We start from the raw sequence: 19450 nt of genomic DNA on the forward strand, positions 1-19450 counted from the left end.
ATGCTGGGATAATACACGTAGCTAGAAGAAAGGTAAGTCTAATTGCACCTGTAATCTGGCGGCAATTCACCCCTGAATAGGGTCAAGAGAATAGAAGAATATGTTTATTTTTTGGATTTCATCGTTGATGCCAAGTACATTCTTCACAATCGATCAGTAATCACAATCGATCAGTAATCGAAAAAGGTCTCTTGGATTAAGGACAGCATATTTCGATAGGGATAATGGTAGTTCGGAACATAAACTATACATATGTCAGAAAAATAATAACTAAACTTAAATCAGGACATTCTTTCTTGCCCGCAAGATGGCTTCAATCCTTGTTTCACTTTTCACAAAATTATGAAGACGATGGCTATAGCTTTCCATCCAAAGGATAGGGGTGTAAACTCGCTAAAAACTGGCCAAAAGGCATCCTAAACCATGGGCAGCGCTAGCTCTTAACCAACAGGTTGCATTTTCTAAAAATGCGACCTGTCGATTAGTGAAAAACTTATTTGGAGTTAGTGTGGCCAATAACAAAGAGAAGTATAAGTTTTTTAAGCTAAATGTAATTGAAATGTGGCATATTTTTACTTGGATGCACTCCGAATGTTTAATGTGTATCTTCTAAGTGCAGGACTTAGTTTGAAAGGAAGGCCGTTGTGAGTTCAAAATGGCGTACATTGTCCAACTTAAGTTGTGACAGAAGAAGCTTATAAAACATCTTATTCGATTATCTGGGGTTTCTTAACTGCTCAACGGTAGGTCTCGAGTAGGCCATGTCTCTGTTGTCTCATTTTCTGATCGCAAGTTTCTATCTATTTGTTAATTATTCTTTTATACAGACTTAGCTTTGTTTCTCACGGATCGTCTATGTAGTAAAACTATATAACGTATATTCATACAAGACATCTTTGTATGTACATATATGAGTGATCTCGGAAATTTTTTCCAGAGAAGTTTAACGAACGATGTAGCCGAGTTCGCAGATCGGTTCAACAACTATATATTACATAGCATACGTAGCTTTGCAAGGCTATTTGATTTGTAGTATCGGCGCATTTCGTGTTCGAAGTGAGGAAGCTTGTAATATACGATTCCTTCCATTGACTAATTTTGTCTGCCATCGGTCAGGTGAGAAAAATAGAAGGTTCAATCTCGACATTTTGATTTTCGTATTTTTGCAAATATTGCGCATGATTCAACGTTGAAGAGGCTAAGTGTTTTTAGGATATTTTCTATGAACATCGAAAAACTAATTAACAGCAACGCTGGAGAATTACGAGTTTTAACACGAAGCCCTGCGACGAGTTCGCCGATCACGTCTGCCGGCAAGTGAACTCTTTGAAATAAGAATGAGCCTTTCAGATACACATATTGCCATTATATAACTACCGGTCACGACTACCTACGAGTCCTTAGCATATCTGCATAAAGCGATATTATCCAACTGTACTCGCGTGTTTACCAGTCTATCTTCAGGTAATTAGGAACAAAGTCAGCTGCATCGGTGAATGCTCAATGTTAACATACTTATAGGCGGACTCAATGCGGGGGCGAAACGCGAAGATCTGTTAGAGGTAGTTTTGCTTGCACCTGCCGCCTTTGCTGAAATGTTTCACTGGTGCAAAGCAGTCATTCTAACGATAGTTGAGTCAGAATTTTTCAGGATTCCTACAAGTGTGCGAGGGAGCGGTGTAATACGGAGAGGTTCTAGCCTTATTTTTTTCCATACATGCAACGCAAAGGTATGAACGGTGTGAAACTGTTTTTCCTAAAGAAGGTTCAGACGACACAAGTGCTAAGTCTTCTTCTTCCATGCGAAACCTTTTTCTGTTAGGTACCTAACGAATGGCCTACAATCAGTATTTTTCAGGTTCTACTGTTGTATATTACCCGGGTGACGCTTCGGCAACGTCTACAGTCCTGTGCAACAGACACCGCTTGCTATTTTCGTTTGTCGCCACTGTAGCCCGTTATGCTTATAAAAGGGATTTAAACATAAATAACAGCTTCGCAAATCAATCCTATGCTTTTGTGATTGATTTCGTGGAGCATTCAACTGGAAATCTGGATGACACTTAATAATTTCTTCAAATTTATGCAGCACACACTGCGTGAGGCGTCTTCAACAGTGATATCAAAAAAATTGCTAAAAACAATAAATAGAAAAAATAAAGTACCTTACTAGGACAAAACAAGGCAGCACTAACAATGTTTAGATATGGCCGAGTCTTCTAATAAAAGTAAAGTAGTTATTAGAAAAAGAGAAGGGCACAAACCTATTACTCAGACCTTTATGCACAGAGGTTGGATTGTTCTAAGTTGAGTCCTGCGAAATATTTGCTACCAGCTCGTAGATAGACCTGTACCGTCTGTGCGTATTCGGTACTTTTCAAATCAATTTATGTATGATTGGGTTTTCAACTAGTGAGCACTCCATCGGTGTGTAAAACTTTCTCTGCACGTTCAAGATTTCCGTCTGTCTCGTTTACCTTTTTTTGGTTTTGAAAAGGTCGAGATATTAGAATTTTGCGAAGGACACGGTGGACTATGACCTCCTATTCGAAAATAAATCAGAGGAACCAAATGCGTGCAGAGACTTTTTACGTCTATATGGAAAACGCATCTGCGTAATAATTTTCTAGTCCTCTTCTACCATCATCTTCAGACCATCATCGTGGTGAAAGTCAATGCATTATCGTATAGACGTTCTTACAACAAACAGTATCATATTGGACTTCAAAAGTTATCTCTCCGTAACATATGCAAGATATCCTCTATATAATGACACCGATATTTAGTACATGTATTTTGGATATTTTTTATAGTATATTAAAAAGGTTTTTTAAATTTTTTTCTTTTTGAAAAACCAGTTCCCATATAGGAATCTGAACCACGTCTTTTTTAACATCACATAATTATATTGCTACATGGGTTTTGGAGTTATCATGACACCCTAACCCACAGCTTATCGCTAGTAGTACTTTATATGCCTTATAATGTAGTAATAGTTTTAAATTTATAGTGTGATCGTTTACTGACTGACATTCACCATTCAGAAGGGCATTCCTTGGTTCTGTATAGCTGTGACTCGCTAGAACGCTTTTTCTAGGCCGACAACGATCAGATATAAGATAATTATCAAAGTTAAATTACACTGTACACCGTGGGTCCGCCTTGGCGCCATAGCAAATGGGACACAGGGGAGCAATTGCAAGTTCGCAGAGGGATGCCCTGATAGGGAGTGAAAGAAGATGTGTCTAAATCCCGTTGCTCATTTCTACAAGCAAAATGCACGTACGTACAGATACGTGCGGGGCAAGTTCGCGCATAAAGTAAAATTACACAACTTGTTAGGTCTCCAGAAATAGAAGATCGAAAAGTATAGATTTAATGAGCTGCCTCTGCACGCGCTGTACCTTATTATATCACAGATAGGTCAATACCCTATAGATACCCTGAGTTTCTTCATGCAATAATAAAGCTAGAATAGGTTAGATATGACAATAATAGTTACCATGTTCTTTTAACTGCAACATTTGAATGACTGAAGCTGTTTTGTACAGCCAGTTAATAAAGGTCGGAACTAGGCTAGCATTTACAGGGATGTTAACAAAAAAAAAGTAAATGTAATAGCGACAAGATTCTCCAGTAGAGCTTGCAGAGCCTGCCCGAGCTTCGATAAGCTTCCGATGTTGTTATATCCGATAATTCAATCACTTTTAATAATCTGAGATTTCCATTAAGATTACTTAGGGAAAAATTCGTCTCTTATTTGGTACTTTGTATCGGGTAACAATAACGCATGCTATACTCGTCAGCGTGGAGAACAAATATTCGTGTTACCTTCCCATTATAGCCAAGTGAATCGGATCTGAATAGGACTTTCCTTTTCTAACTTTTCTAGGTTATCCTGATTGTTAAGCATTAAAAAAAAAAACTATCTTGGACGAAATAGACCAATGACCCTATGAAAGGCTTATATTGCCAGAAGATGTGAAAGAGAAATGCTCTGGGTCAGGTATGCGGCGTATTTACCACTCTGCAGTAAAAACTATATATATATATATATATAGTGCTTGTTTTATATCTAGTAGTATATATAGTAGACGAGAAGTTGTAAGAAATCAGAACCATTGCCTAACACTAAATACTTTTTGTAAATATACTGAACATTATACTCATTAGTCCGCGCTAGAGGGACATTGCTCTGTTTGGCCTGATTGTCCAAACAGAGCAGCAACGTGGGTCTTATCATCTTATTTTTTCGGTAGCATCTCTGTGAACGTTCAAATGTTATCTTTGAAACACTAAACATGCTGATGTAAGCTAAATAGAGAAATATATATACGGTTACTTAACATAGCAGATGATCGAATGGCTTCAGGTGGTCTTTCTTTTCAGCGGCACCGTTGACGTTTTCTGTCACATAATTTTTTATGTTGATTCGATACGATCTTCGTGCATCATCAAACACTACAGAACTTCCGTCCCATCAATTGTCACCATTTTGATTTCAGCTCTCACCCCTCCCACCCCCCAAGCCGTGCTGGGTAAATGTCTACGAGCAAGATTGTTCAGACAGCGTATCTGTACAGAGAGTTTTCTCTCTTTCTCCAAGTCCTGCTTGTTGTTCCTTCTGAACCAAGTCATCTGGAAAGTCGAAAGTTGCGTTCTACGATGTGAGAGGAGAATCTTCAATAGGCCGCGTCTCAATTACACCACTGCGATTTGGCCACCCGACAACTACCACTCAGTCGCAGTTGGCGTTGTCGCCTTAGTTGCACCTTTAGAAGTCGTGTGTTCTCTGCTGACAGCAGAAATGGCAATAGGAAATTCGCCAGCTCCGACCGGCATCATCACGAGGCATTTTTGTTGCGAGGCGGAATCGGAACGGAGTCAATACGAATGCAGAGACAGTTCCTTTGATGATGACAATCTTCTGTCTTTTTCCTTGCCTTTTATTTGTCTTGTCCTTTTCGCTCTGCTTTGTCGCTTAGCTATAGCCGCAGACAAGCGCGTTTCCGGATTGTTCCCAGAAACCATCTTTTATGCGCGGGTCGATTGAAGGCTTTTAGCTACCACACTTATAATCACGCACACAAAAAAGAACAAGGTCATGTGGAAGACATGCTCATACTGGCGTGTACCAGCGTTGGATTGTCTGTCATTTCATTTGAGCGACGATACAATATTAGGACAATAAGTAGCAAAGGTGGAGGTAGAAACAGGCAGCGACAGTGCATACGTCCGTGGTTGTCGTGACGGCTGCGACAAAGAATTAAAATGAGAGAGCGAGTGCAGAACGACGCAGCACGAAGAGCTATTTGACAAGAGGGTTCAGTCGATCGCACAGCAGCAATGGCAATGAGAATATTAACAGGTGCAATGGCAGGATTAGCGTACAATGAGTAGTCGCTGTTAGAGACTGCAGGTGGAATGGCGATCGTAGGCAGTGTGGTAGCGAGCTAAATGGCGAACGTAGAAAGGAGTCGGACAAGCGGCGGAAAGTGGACGTGAAGACTTTCGCTATCGTTGCTGCTGCTGTGGCTGAAAAAGAAGATGAATTACCTACAGCCGAGGTAGGCGCAGCAAGCTCGCTAGACAGGGTGAGCTAGCAGACATTGCTTCGAGTCTCACTCGTGTAAGTTACGGCAGAGCTGCCGGTGGCTCCAGCGGCGTAGCACTGATGACGGTGACTGTGAAGGGATCAAGGACAAAGACCCACACTTTCATTGCAAGAAGCTCTAGGCGCTCGTGAGCTTTGGAGAACTGAACAGCACCGGTGGACACGAACAGCCTGTACAGTATCAGTATGTAGAAAAATAAAGCAAAAAAAAACGAGGAAGGAACACGCGCTGGGAGTAGCGAAAAGGTAAGTTGTCACCCCAAGTTTATCGAGGTTGCTTTCATTGGAAGCACATTCGAAGGGAAAAGTGGCAGCTTATGGGAAAAGAGCAGTACGGCTCGATTGATGGCGTACGAGCCTTGGACGACTGAAATGAATAAAGAGATCGAACGTAAGGGATAGAAGTGCCTGAGAGAGAAAGGGCAGTGCATTTATTATTTGCAAGTAGGGTCCACGCGTGCCAAGAGTACGAGCCTGAATAGCGCAAATTTGATGTAGTCATTTTCAATTGGTCTTTACGTAAAATTAGGTAAATTATATCGGACGCGGGAACTTTTTGTTTTTGTCATTAACAAGCATTATCTAACAATTTGATTATCTCTATCATATAACCAGAAATATTCGTAAGCTTTGTGAAAGCACTCCGTGTTACTCTTTCTGAGTATTAAACTTCACCACCCAATATATACAATCTTAAAAATACGGCGACAATGGTAAAAATATTTTTCTACTAAAACCTTATTGTTTATGCTCATATCGCTGTGTTTTCTCACTTATTATATATATATATATATATATATATATATATATATATATAGTACAAATGATTCTCTAATTGTCAATGGACTTTCGCTTCACCTTGTGTATAATATGCGAGTACACGGCCTTATTGCAGTATCTGGATGACCTTTGTCGAGGAGGGCGCTCTACCGGAGCGCAACCACACGCTAGCATTTCTTAAGAAGTTTTTACTTTCAGCCGCACCCTGTTGACGCTTCGTATCCTCGTACCCCTTCCTGTATTCAGGTGGTTGAGTTCATAGGGCGAAACTGCTTGCATTACCGACCAGTTTGTTTCCCATGGGGCAAACAGCCAGAAGCAGCATGAAAGAGTTATCTTCAAGTCGGCCAGTCTTTTACTTGCAATAGCTTGAAAGTTTAGCGAGTGATGCGAAAAATGTGCCTGCTTTAGTGAAAGACCTCTCGGCTCACTATTATTGTGCGTAGCTCAGTCAACCCTCGAATATTCTAAAAAAGAAGTTAAGGAAATCAGTGAACTGGTGTCCTTTAAGCTGCACGCTGTCAGGACTGGGGAAATCCATTGTCGCCAATAAGACAAAAACAATAGTGGGGAAGCTTTTTATTTGAAGATCGGTAGCTTGCTTGTAACTGGTAAGATTGAGATCGTCATGTATGCACCTGACGAACGGAAAGATGTTAGCTCGGCGCCTGTTAGAAGAAAAAGGCTAGAAAGGACAGATAGCAAGGCATGTGCGTGCGGGTATTGGGTGCAAAACTGAAACGCAATATTTTTAGTTCGTTCTGGGATTGGGCTCTTCATCTGATAGCGCTTTGAACAGTTTCAAAAATGCGTCGTTTCAATTTGCTTGAGCTCTCGCTGACCTTTGCTTAGAATTTCAAGAGCGACCAAACTCATCGAATTGCGAAAAAGATTGTTCTTAGCTAACTTGGTCGTATGTAATGCAGTCATTCAATTTCCGATTGGGTTGGCGGCTCCTCCTCCCCTAATCCCAACGTAACATCTGCCATTCGTTATTGTTTACGTTTATTTTCAACATGTCGTCAGATATTTTCTGGAAACAGAATCTGAGTGCGGCAGATCATACGCCTAATGTTGCCAGGATGTTCCACATATAAATCTTCCATTAATTTATAATATGCGAGTTGCTTGAGTAAGAGTATACTGCTTTGTCACTGTTTCATAACGAGTTTGTGGACGGAGAATGGACCGAAGAATCTATAACAACAAACCTGTGTATTTCGGTGTATTGTCATATTAACCTTTATGTTTAATGTTTATGAATATGAGCTAGAAGATTTGTTTAAAACTTTTCAATCAAAACTTGTTTCACAAATTTGTTCGATCTTGAGTTTAAAAGGCTAGTATTTGTGTCGATACTGTACAGTATGCTATCTGCGATTCGGGCACTGGGATTCCCGTGGTTTTAGTGTTATGTAAAAAAAAAAAAACACGTTATTGTACTTTCTAATAAGGTATAACAGATAACGTTTTTTAGATGTTAAAGCTCTTTGCACTGCAAACGATTCCCTCTAAGATGCTCTATTGTGTTGCACATTCGACAAAACATTGGTCGATATATTCTAATTTTCTGTATCATTTTACCCTTATGCCATTGTGCCTTTGAATGTAATGCTGCAGTTAGTTTAATAACAAGTTATTTATGCTCGAGATTGAAGGATTACTCGCGTATCAAACGAGATACAATTAAAAAAAGCGAATAAAACGAGAATTTAATGTAAATCACCAAGCGTAATAAACTATTAAAGCGTTTGATACAATATTGCTTAAACAAGATCTGTACATTTTTACAGGGATAACGGTAACTGGTTGAAAGGAAGGAAGGAAGGAGGGAAGAGAGCTTGCAACGAGAGATTAGAAGAGCTCCAAGAGACGCACCGATGAAGACGACGGATTGGGCTGTACAGGTAAAATACTACCCATATGCACGGGAGGGCATAGTTCATTAAGTGCCGATCAAGGCAATGCATGGCCACTGATAGATCACAACGTAGAATGGGTGGCGCTATTCTCGCAGACGCCTGTTGCGTCAATAAGTGTAGCAGCCATAAAGTTCCTGTTGATACTGGCTTTAGAAGTAGCGGAGAAGTTTTAACGCAGACAGTCAAAGGGAAGGTCAGGGGGTATACGATGTTACCATGCCAAATGCAGCTGCTACCAATGGACAAAGTTGAAAGCAGACGTCGACTGCTGCGACAAGTGGGACTTCGACAGCAGTACGGAAAGGCAGGTTGGGCGACGACCTGCATCGTCCCGCTTTATGTCACTGCAGTGACATATGCAGCAGCAGCAGCAGCAGCCTGTCGATTAATCAAGGCTCCGTTCCGGGTTTTTTATGAACTGTGGCGTAGCCTTACCAACGGAAACAAACGCTTGAACAGCAAAACATGCGGATTTTATCACAGTGATCAAACACAAATCAGTTCCGTCTCTATCCTACTTCCAAACCTAAGTGAGGTTTTTGTTCCCGGATTTAGGGCCATCATAAAGCATGTGCACAGACGCTGGTCCGGGGAATTCTCGTGGGAAAAGCAGAGGAAAAGAGAAAGAGGCAAGGCCGACCTATAGGTGCTAAACAATCTAAAGTGGCGCTCATGATTTTTAGGGCTGTAACCATTTATACAAGTTCTCCAAAAGCTTCCGCAGGATACACAGACCGGAGGTACGGGCTAAGCAACAATTATTCCTACCACCAATTATCTACGTCTCGATTAGGTAACAATGATTTCCGTAGAAGGTGGCGCCACCAGCCAGGAGTTTAGTTCAGTCCGCATCTGCCACCGTACCACGGCTACCATCGTTGTCTGTACTGTTGTATACCGTTTGACTACTTCTCAATGTTGTTTTCGGGGACTAACAACTGAAGCTAAGCAGAGAGCAAACGCCAGTAGCTTCGTAGAGAGTACGTCAGGGCCAGCCGGAGGCTTTAGAGGTTGGTATCCTGTCACTTCGCCGGACCGCGCTATTGTCTCTATCTGCCTTTTGAAGATTTCCTTATTCGTCTCCTCCTCCTATTTACTTAGGCCCTATCGCTCCCCCATGTCTGCCCGACGCTACGCTATCCGCAATCCGCATGAACGAACGCGCAGGGACTAAGCAAATCATTGCAGGGCAAAAGCAGGGAAAGCCAAGAGGACAGCGGTCCCTTGGCTCCTGACGTGTCAGTGGAATCAGTGAAGACAACAACTTCTGCGGCGAAGACGATTGCAGACAATCCACCGAGACCAAGCTGCCGTTTCTAGTTGCTACGATGTCGCGTTTGAGAGTGAAGCCATCTGGACAATTGAGGTTTGGAAGTCGCTGTTCTATCCAACCCTAGCCTCTATCACATGCTTTCCAGCAGTCTTGATGTGTAACTTCAATATAACTGATTGCAGGCACGTATGGCCGCAGTGAACTTGGACTATAAGTGTGCTCCTGAGGTGCACCGGTCGACATAGCGACGAGTTTCCAATTCTTGGCGGTCTTATTCTGAATATACGTCATTCAGATACATGCGCTGATTTACTAAATACACATAGTCCATCGTTTCGCTGTACCGCCATATGGCTTGCCTTGCAGGTTGCAGCTTGCGGCTCAGAGCGACCTGTGTCCCGACGCAGCTCGCTCCTCCTATTGACTCAGAAATCATTGCAAACGCCGTAGTAAACTGTGACTGTAGATAGCATTAAATCAACATTAACGGATATTTCGCATTGACGGTGCATTGCGCCAGCCAACCCATTCGTTTACCGGGTGAATTCATTTTCGGCAATAATGCTACACGACGTCAAACACCTTACACATATATAATACCTTGTGTACATGTACCTCGATACGTCGTACAGCACAACGACCAGAAACGGCACAGAACAACACGTTATTGTAGGTTTCGCATACACTTTTTTAACGTTTTGAGACGTCTTCAGAAACGCGGCGACAACGATGGGGAGCAGCATCTAGCTAAATTGCAACTCGAATAGCCGCGCCTTAGATTGCTGTTTCTACTACAGTTTCTACTAGTCGCAGGCCTTATAATGGTCCGCACAATTTCATATGATGTGGATATATGATGTCCACGTCGGAAGCGCGAGAGCTAAGGCCGCATGCACCCCACTGCTAGCAGCGGCGATGGCAGCCGGAATTCGATGCTGCCGTTGAAGGTTGCCGCTATATATCAGCAAAGATTGTGCACGTGCAAATCCCTTCCATCTTTACCCATATTTGAATCTGTCCAGACTACGCGTACGATTTACTTTTCGCCCGCCTGCGGCAATACTTTTGACGCCGCGCCGGGTTTCTTTGCGATACATACATATATCTATGACTGTCAGATTCACCACGGATTCTCTATACCACGTATAGAACATATCGTCATACCACCCCTCGCCCCGATAACCAATCTATGGCAACCCTTGGTAGCGTTTCATCAGTTCTGTCGAGCCAAATCACATAAAGCTGCATATATAGCTTACTGGGCTCAGTACCCGATCTAGCCAGCGAACGAGCTATACGCACGAGATGCCGCCCGTACACTACAGCCACCGTCAGTACACACGATACCATTATGTTAGAAAAGGCATACGACGACGACCCATCGCGCTGTGGCATTACGTGACCCCCATTGGCTGTCTGTTACCCAGCAATAGGACACGAAAATCACGGTGTGTGTTTGATGCAACTAAACTCTGTTGAAGCCGAAAGGACCCCACTTACCATCCTGGATACCAACCTATTTGAAGGAATACAAAGCATAAGCGGCAACCAAGAAGACAATTCGAAGAAAGATACATTTATTAGTGCTAAGTGGCGCAACCAACTTTTTCATGAATCCATAGTACAACATACATAAGCGTTGGGCTTACTTTCTAACCGCGGCCTTTAACCACATAGTCCTCAAAACCTGAACTCGGTATATTTTTAAATAACGCAAATCAAACTTCAAAAGTCTGCATTTGCACCTGTCATCGATTGAATGCATACGCTCCCAAGCTTGGTCCTAATAATGTGAACCGTATTTTCTTTATTTAGGCGCTAGGTGGTATGTACTATCTGTCGTACCTTAAGTAGAACTATCATTCTTTAATTGGGAGTGCATTTGCAAAAAATAGATATCGACATATAAATCTAAATCCTATCAACCAGGAATCTGCCTCGAAGAACAGTAGACACACGCGCGGTTCGCCCTATACACACATCTATATCTATGTATATGTAAATATGCTTAGATCATCTATGCATGTCGCAGTATAGTGCTATCCAATGCTTGTTTTGAGCATGCGATGTCGACTAGACGACCAGCAAAGATCGTGTCGTATCCACCTGGTATAAATCAGTTCCGGACTGAGTAAAATGCGAGCAAGCTGTCGAGATGGAAACGGCCCATGGCGGAGAGAATTGGGGTTGAAAGGCCAATGGACTAAGGCATAACGTTCAGCACTTACCCAGACAGCAGCATCCAATGAAGTTGGTTCCGTGAGTACACGAGGTGCAAGAGCTTATACCCGTAGTAACAATCAACATGAAACGCTAGCCCACACTGTCGCATCTTTTGGTTCATGCCCCCTCTTTGGAAGCCACCTGCTAAAGCTGACAGATGGCTTACCAAGTGACGTTCACTTACTGTGTCACGTTCGGCCATACTCGCGAGAGATAAGAATCTGCGCGACTTTTTGCCGGGACTAGCGTTCATGGCTAGCGAACATTTCTGCTACTAGAAGCCAACCATGTTGAAGCCAAATACATCCTCCGCCAGGCTGCTGTGACACGTACTTCCAGATGGGAGCAGCGTGTCATTATTAATGCTTTAAAATGAGCACAGAGTTTTTCTAGGGGATACATTTGAAAGAAACATGAATTGACGTAATTCATGTAACTACAGTTTAGCTTGTGCCCGTCTGTAAAACTATTCGTCACGTAACCGGGTGATCTCCCTGTCAGCGCCTTCATTTGCTTTAAATTAAATACTTTGAATATGGAATAATCAGCCCTCAAGAGGCTATTGTTTTGCGATTTCCAGAGCTTAGTCTCTATTGGACTAGGACCATTGCGCACCCATACATTGAACGTTACGTTCTCACTGTACAAATATTCCATTTGAGTGTTCCTGAAAAATAATAGCACCCGTACGCATTAAATATGATCTCATTGCTGTACATTGTCAGATCCCTTCAGTGCCACCTCGGGATGATGACGTTTGGTAGTCATAACCTTAAAGCGAGACGTACTTTACTCAGACCTGGCAAGTGGAGAACTCTCACCAACGGGGTAAGTACGTAACCAAAATCCGATTTTGATTATCATTCGAAAAGCTGACATTGCACAGCCAGCGCTGGGCTAAAACTACATTTAGGGCTAAAGGAGAGAAGGTAAGATAGTAAACAGCCAGCTGAATAATTGCCAACTGGTTGGCTTAATCTCATTAGATTTATCTAAATGAAGTCAAATGAGAGAGTAAGACTGTCGTTAAATGAATATAATAGTAAAGGACTCCCGAGGTACACAAGTTAATTAGAGTTAGAACCCTAGTTTCACCCGAGCCTATCTACTCGAAAGAAGCCATCGAACCGTTGAGATATACTGTGGGAATAGGCAATTGGAACGAGCCATCAGCAGCATCGATATCATGTTGACGCTTTAATCTATGGAAGGTAAAGTAGTCGAATAACAGGTAAATATTGATAAGAGTGGATCGATAATATAATCGGGGCTCGACCTAGAACACTAGATAACGTAGTGCTTGAACGGTCTCATCTTGATGCTGTGTCGACTATCGCTGCTCGTTGCATTTCAATATACCGATCCACAAGCAATGATTTACAACAAAGCAATGGTAGTAATAAAGGATAATGTTAGCTCACCACTGCGTCAAACGTGCTGTTTCCGAGACGCTCACCTACACATAACTTCCCCAAATAAATAACTTGAAGACGCCTTACCTTGAGCCGTAGTTGCAACTGTATGTAATTCACGAAACGCGCAATACAACTGAAGTTGACGAAATATTATACACGAACTTGGTAATGTTTGGAATGTTTTAAAAAAATACTGATCGACCTTTGATGTCTTCGCGTATTTCGCTTCTTTCAGTCTAAGAAAAAAGACGGTGAACAAGAGGCAGGGTGCATGAGGACGAGAGCAAATCCCTATCACAGTTTCTAGAACGCTTCAAAAGTAACGTCTATTCCTTGCAATTCAAAGGTTGTATGCGAACTTAGCCACTAGTTACATTTAGATCTCTATAAACAACAGAATTCGTATATAGAGCAGATATCGCTGAAGAATAGGTCCTCGCACTATCGAAAACGTTGACAAGCTAATTTTTTTATGGTACATTGAATTTCTAGCCGGAAACTTATACCCAAACTCTATATATATATATATATATATATATATATATATCTAAATCCTAAACTAATAAATTGCGTACGATAAAAATAACATAGACATCCGTTATTTAGCATACGTTTCCGTTTAGGCATCAAATAATTCTCAGACCTATGCGTTGTAAAGGTAACGATTAACGTTAATATCTGCTTTTGTTACACTATGATACGTGAACTAATTCCGATACGGCCAATAATAAAATAGTAATAATAATAATTAAAGTCAGCCCCAGTTATTTTGGGGGCAATGGGAGTATTGGGAGTTAGCGTTCCGAACTGACCTTAGGTTTTCCCTGCTTCTCCTACATATCAGATCAGCCACACAATTTAAAACAGAAACCCTCGGAGATCTGTCTTTTGGAAAGTGTGGCAGTGATTAACAAATAATCATAAAGGCATTTCTTCACTGAAAAAAAAAACATTTCTAAAACAATGCTTCTCTTCGAGACTAGTAAACCATATTCCGCACAACCGTAGTCATTTGAAAAATCAAGCTTAGCTCAACAGTGTTTGAGTGTGTGTTTTTTTGGCTATTTTTTCAATGTTACTCCTTTACTTTTGCCTCGTTCTCTTCCTCGATCTCTGAGTCAAGATTCTCTACGGAATCGACTCAAAATCGAGCTCACGCTACGTTCAGCTTATTTAGGGTGAGATGGTGTGGGGGTCTTCGGCCTTCATGGGCAAGAGTGGTTTGTTGTTCTACGATACTTCTGGATGGTCTCTTCTGCGAAAATCATACACTAAATCTGCGTTTGGGAGCATGTACTGCGACTCGAAAACTGATCGTTCGTATTGCGCTAACCGAGTTAGCTCACGGCACGTATTGGAGGATCTGGGCACGTTTTTTTATTCCATACATAGAACTTTGCTACAGCCAGACATTGATAGAATTTATGGCGCTCTGGAGATCTTATATACCACACGCTTATACTGACCATAACCTTGAATTCTTGAACGTAACCACACTCTTCGCTTGACAAGTGTCTTGCTTGAAGCAACTAGATGTAACAAAAAAATAGTTCTTTTTTGTATCGGACATACTCTAACCAAAAACGAAATTTCAGAACACCTTTACTAGTCAGAGAAACAGTTTGATAAAGAGTTAGCTCTCACTAAACCTTAGTCTTCTTTATAAAGCCCATATTATTTACTAGGGTACTCATACTACCTTATACTGTCACTGATTAATTGAATATTTCCCAGAGATCTGCGGAGGGCTTTGAAACGATTAATAACCCAACGACCAGAAATTTGCTAAGCTATTGCCAGCATACTAACACAATGAATAAATTCGTTTTATGCTGCACTTAAGTCTTCTTGCACGTTATCACGTGAATCCTCCACTGCCGCTTTCTCTGATTAACATTCCGGTTACCTAATGCAGAGCGACTTGTCAGACAGCCATCTAGTATGGTCATGATCATACGCATTACTACGTATGTATATTGTTCAGATGCGGGGTAATAAGCCCTCGCAGTCAGGTGGTGGTTTGATCTTATACAGAACAGCTGAGTAACACCTTATCCGCGAACCTATCCACCATTGGTTCTAGAATGGTGACAGTGGTGGTGGTGGTGATAACGATGGAGCCGATCATAGAAAGGCCAAGGCAAAACAGACAACATGGTGCCTGATGAGGGGATCCGTACACGGTGGATACGTAACCTCTAGATTTTTAGTCGGTAGGACCACAGGAGGAAAGTTGGTTGTGGGTTACCGGCCCAATACGAGAATAATGGCACTAGGGTTCAGAGCCGCTTTTACTGAGTCAGCGATGAAGTGCGTGTATAATCATAAGAGTGTATAAATAACGTGTAGCAACGCTGGATGGACGTTGCAAACAATGCAGAGAATGCCCAAATGTGCACTTCTTTACGACGTATAATGCTTGTGATGTGAGTCACGCAAGGAAAAGGCGAAATCGTCCGTGGTACTAATGGGGAAAAACAGAAAATACGCCACCACTGCTTTCGCAAAATGCAACGATTTGTCAACAGGAGCAAAAGCAGAACAGGAAACAGGGTGGGCAAAGTATTCGGAGGGTGAAAAACTATGGACGTAAAAACATGTTTACTGCACCAAATCAATATAATTGATAACCTATCTGATACTCCTAAGGGTTAGTGTTAACGATAAGTCGTTTTCAATGGTTAAAGCTTGCCAATGCCGATAGCGCGTTTAAGGGTACTGTCGGTGTCGTGGTGGGAGTCAATCTGGGACATATGGGTTCGACTGCAATCGGGTCAATTTGTATTCAGGTCTTTATGGGAAAATGTATTTTCTGATTTTTTTTTATCACTTTCTTCTTTAACACTCCATTGTCATGCAGTAAACCTAAAAACAAGCAATCGCTCAACCACTGAATTCGTCGGAATTTAATGAAAGAAGAATGTTTTACAGGTGACTCAGGAACAGAAAGACCAGCCAAACGCCGGATGACCCTTGACATAGGTAAGTCGCACGGGTTAGAAGTGGAAAAGCAGTGAACCGCACGGAAAGATCTTAATGTGTGACAACACTAGACTCTACGTGGTCTTAGAGACTTGGAAAATTGTGACAAACTTCGAACGTAAATTCTGTTACGCCCGGCTACAGCTCAGGCCTTGTTCTGTCAGTTTAGAGCCGTTTAGATTCATGTAACATGGTTTCGAGGATAAGCATTTTGAAATTAAAGAAAGCCGAAAATTGGTTTATTAGTAGTGATGTGGCTTCCGTTAGCCGAGGTATTCGTCAACGACCCAAAGCTTAGCAAAAAGCAACGCAAAGCTATATGAAGTACTTTAGTAGATGATGTCGCTGCTCTTCAAGCGCGTTGACGAACGGAATTACTTTGCGACCGATCTAACAGTCGCAATTTTAGCACGACGGTTATTAGAAATAAAAAGTTGTTTTAGAGCATTACTTATGACACACTGTTGTTGTATCGCCCAAGAAATCATTACTCCAAGGTGCAACGTCATGTTCGTTTATTAAAAACTGATGGAACAGTGTCCTAATAACCACTAACGAGCCTGATAGTGGCTTAGCCTAGTGACAGCATGGTTTAGAATGCCTGTCATGTACGTTAACCAGAGCCACATCAACGAGTCGCGGCACTTTTCTCAAACACATTAGGTGCGCGTAATTGCAGTTACTATTAGAAGGACAAAAGAAGCACGTCTTACCAGTGCTTTTTTAGTATTTTGTATATTACGCGTTTTGCTCATTTTTCTTTGAAAATATTTGACGAATGTTCTTCGAAATGGCCAAAGCATTTGATTTTAGAAGGCTGAAATATCAGATTTTATTAATTGACTAGGCAATTAATAACACTGTGTGTTGACACATAATAAATGAAGGTTAGTTATCCTTAATCAGCCCTGGTACTTGATTTTTTTTGGTCATATAGTCGTGGAAAAAAACTTGCGATTATTCACGGAAATCCACCTTTATTGAGACCATTATCGGTTAATGTTATAAATGTTCAAGTTGTTTGTTTCAAGTTTTAGATCTGGTGCTGTCGTGGAGCATTATGTCAATTGGCTAGCCCTTTTTGGCACGAAACTTCTTTTTATGATTCCTGCTGACTATCAGCATCATTTCACCCCTACCGTGCTGAGTTTCAACGAAACGTTTCAAGTTGAAATAAAACCGTCAAGCGAACCACCGCTTCAACCTTGAACGTTTCGCTCAACCAAGATGCTTTTTTAAGTACGTACTTGTCTTGAATTGCAGATGGGTCCAGGTCAAGGGCGTACACATATACACCTGCATAAGTAGTCCTTACAGTTGCTATTTAGTGCTGCTCATTTATATAGAGATGGTGTCACGCACTTTCTCAAATGCTAGCCTGTGCCGTCGTGAAGAGCGTGCACGTGACACAGTCACGTCTCACATCAAAGGTTTGTTTTCTAGCCAGTTCCTGTTATGGAAGTTGCTTTCACAGCCCACGGGCCTCAAAATTGGTTCGAAAACCGTTTGTTTGAGGCGGTGGCCTGACGCATCGTTAATCGCATCACGTTGGTCCTGCACCAAACCATCTAGATTGCCCGGTATGGTGCCGTTCATGATGCTCGAGTTCATCCTCAATAGCACTGCATGGACAAGCTTCCTTTGAGAACAACATGGCTTGTGTCGACCAGTGGCAACGGCGCGGAGGTAAGCCTGAGACTGTCGAGTGCCTGTCAGTTGGAAGGGAGAAAGCCCAGCGATGCGCCGGCTCCTTCACGTAGATGAAACGGGGAAGGTATCAATCAACGGTGTAATTCAATAACAATAATGATTATTACTAACGTGTACTTAAATATTGAATTTTTCGCAATTAACTAAAAATAATCAAGGTAATGGGCTAAGACAATGTTTTCATGCTCAAACTTAGTGAATGACGGTGTTGACAGCTTAGTCTGATGTGAAAATAGTTGAAGAACTGCGGTTCTTCAGGCCACGGTATGTATGAACGATGGACGTTTCCCGTAAAAGCTGTCCATAGTCTACACGTTCCACCAGGACAACTTCACATAGCGTGCACTTACGAGTCAAAGATATCCATGTAAACGTATAAATGGAAGCAAAAAAAAAGCTCAGCCATTTCGTATTTCGCATTATGGCAGACAAGGTGGAATCGGGAAATTTACCCACGGTTAGGAAAAGCCACGCTGAGTCCATATTTGCACCGATCGTCAACTATAAAGCATTCTAAAAGTAGAATCTCGATCTTAGCAGACCCTCTAGAGATATATATACATGGTTACATTATGTGTGTTATATTATATATATATACATGTGGATCAGTACGTGTGAGTCCACCGGAAAATCAGTTTAGCTTATGATGATTTAAAACAAAGGCTTCCATTATTGCTAATAGTTTATATATTAACTGTATATATATACAGCCGTCTGGTGGCTTAAGTGTCAGATGTAAAACTTGGAATCCTTAGCTGGACTAGGATCTTTATACCCTGATACCGTTAAAACCAGCAGTGACATAGTTATTTTTTTAGAATGCCCATCAGAATCGTTCATTATCATTATGGCTGCATGATATATTAGGATGCTTGTCCGACTGTTTTTAAGGGATCGATTTCTGTATTTTTTGACTAAGCGGGGGTGCGCAGCGACGCGTCAACGGAGTATTTCTATAGAGAAAGGGAGTTTTAAGCGGTCTGTCGCGTTATAGTGCCTTGAATAAATAGACGAAACTCTCATCAGCTAATGTACGCATCGATGATGTGCTCTAACTAATTTTTCTACTAGATTTAATCCTCTACACACGAGTTACCTTCATTATACCCAATTTCACGATACTAATAAGTTGTTAAACATTACTACGTATTGTCAGTGATGATTTATTCTGTGAAGTTCACATTGTGCAGATTTTACCATATGCTTTGAACGCTAGCTGGTTTTCACCTTCGTGATCGATCACTTCTACGTGAAAATTTCGAAAACGCAACCACGTATGAATCTGCCTCAACCTCAACGTTGTTCACTCTTAAACTTGTAAAGAGTAACATACGAAATTTTTAAGAGCAAGAAACGCGAAGCTGATATTATTCAGACGATAACCAGGTCTAGAAGAGGCAATGACCCGTTTTAGCTTACCACATAGTACGTCGATAAATTTTGTTTGGGATTCGCCCCCCATCGCCAGATATCGACTATACATGCGCATTGAGCTGTGGACCACAGTGTCGGGTAGGGGTGCTTCGTGGCA

General features: G+C 41.7%; 1 long non-coding RNA gene across 5 annotated transcripts in view; it reads left to right on the forward strand.

Annotated features, from left to right (window-relative positions):
- Positions 1-4658: 4658 nt before the first annotated feature.
- Positions 4659-19450, forward strand: part of LOC111262851 (uncharacterized) — a 36452-nt gene continuing 21660 nt past the window's right edge. Inside the window, exons 1-6 of one of the 5 annotated variants that reach the window (XR_002681891.2) lie at positions 4659-5860; positions 8188-8301; positions 12538-12640; positions 13463-13573; positions 16159-16209; positions 17473-17965. This is a non-coding gene — a long non-coding RNA (uncharacterized LOC111262851). Of the gene's footprint in view, positions 5861-8187; positions 8302-12537; positions 12641-13462; positions 13574-16158; positions 16210-17472; positions 17966-19450 lie in introns of those variants that run through there. The other 4 variants (XR_002681892.2, XR_002681894.2, XR_015312066.1 and 1 more) reach the window with 4 other exon arrangements.

The sequence above is a fragment of the Varroa jacobsoni genome, unplaced genomic scaffold (genome assembly GCF_002532875.2).
Source record: "Varroa jacobsoni isolate VJ856 unplaced genomic scaffold, vjacob_1.0 scaffold_707, whole genome shotgun sequence".
NCBI lineage: Eukaryota > Metazoa > Arthropoda > Arachnida > Mesostigmata > Varroidae > Varroa > Varroa jacobsoni.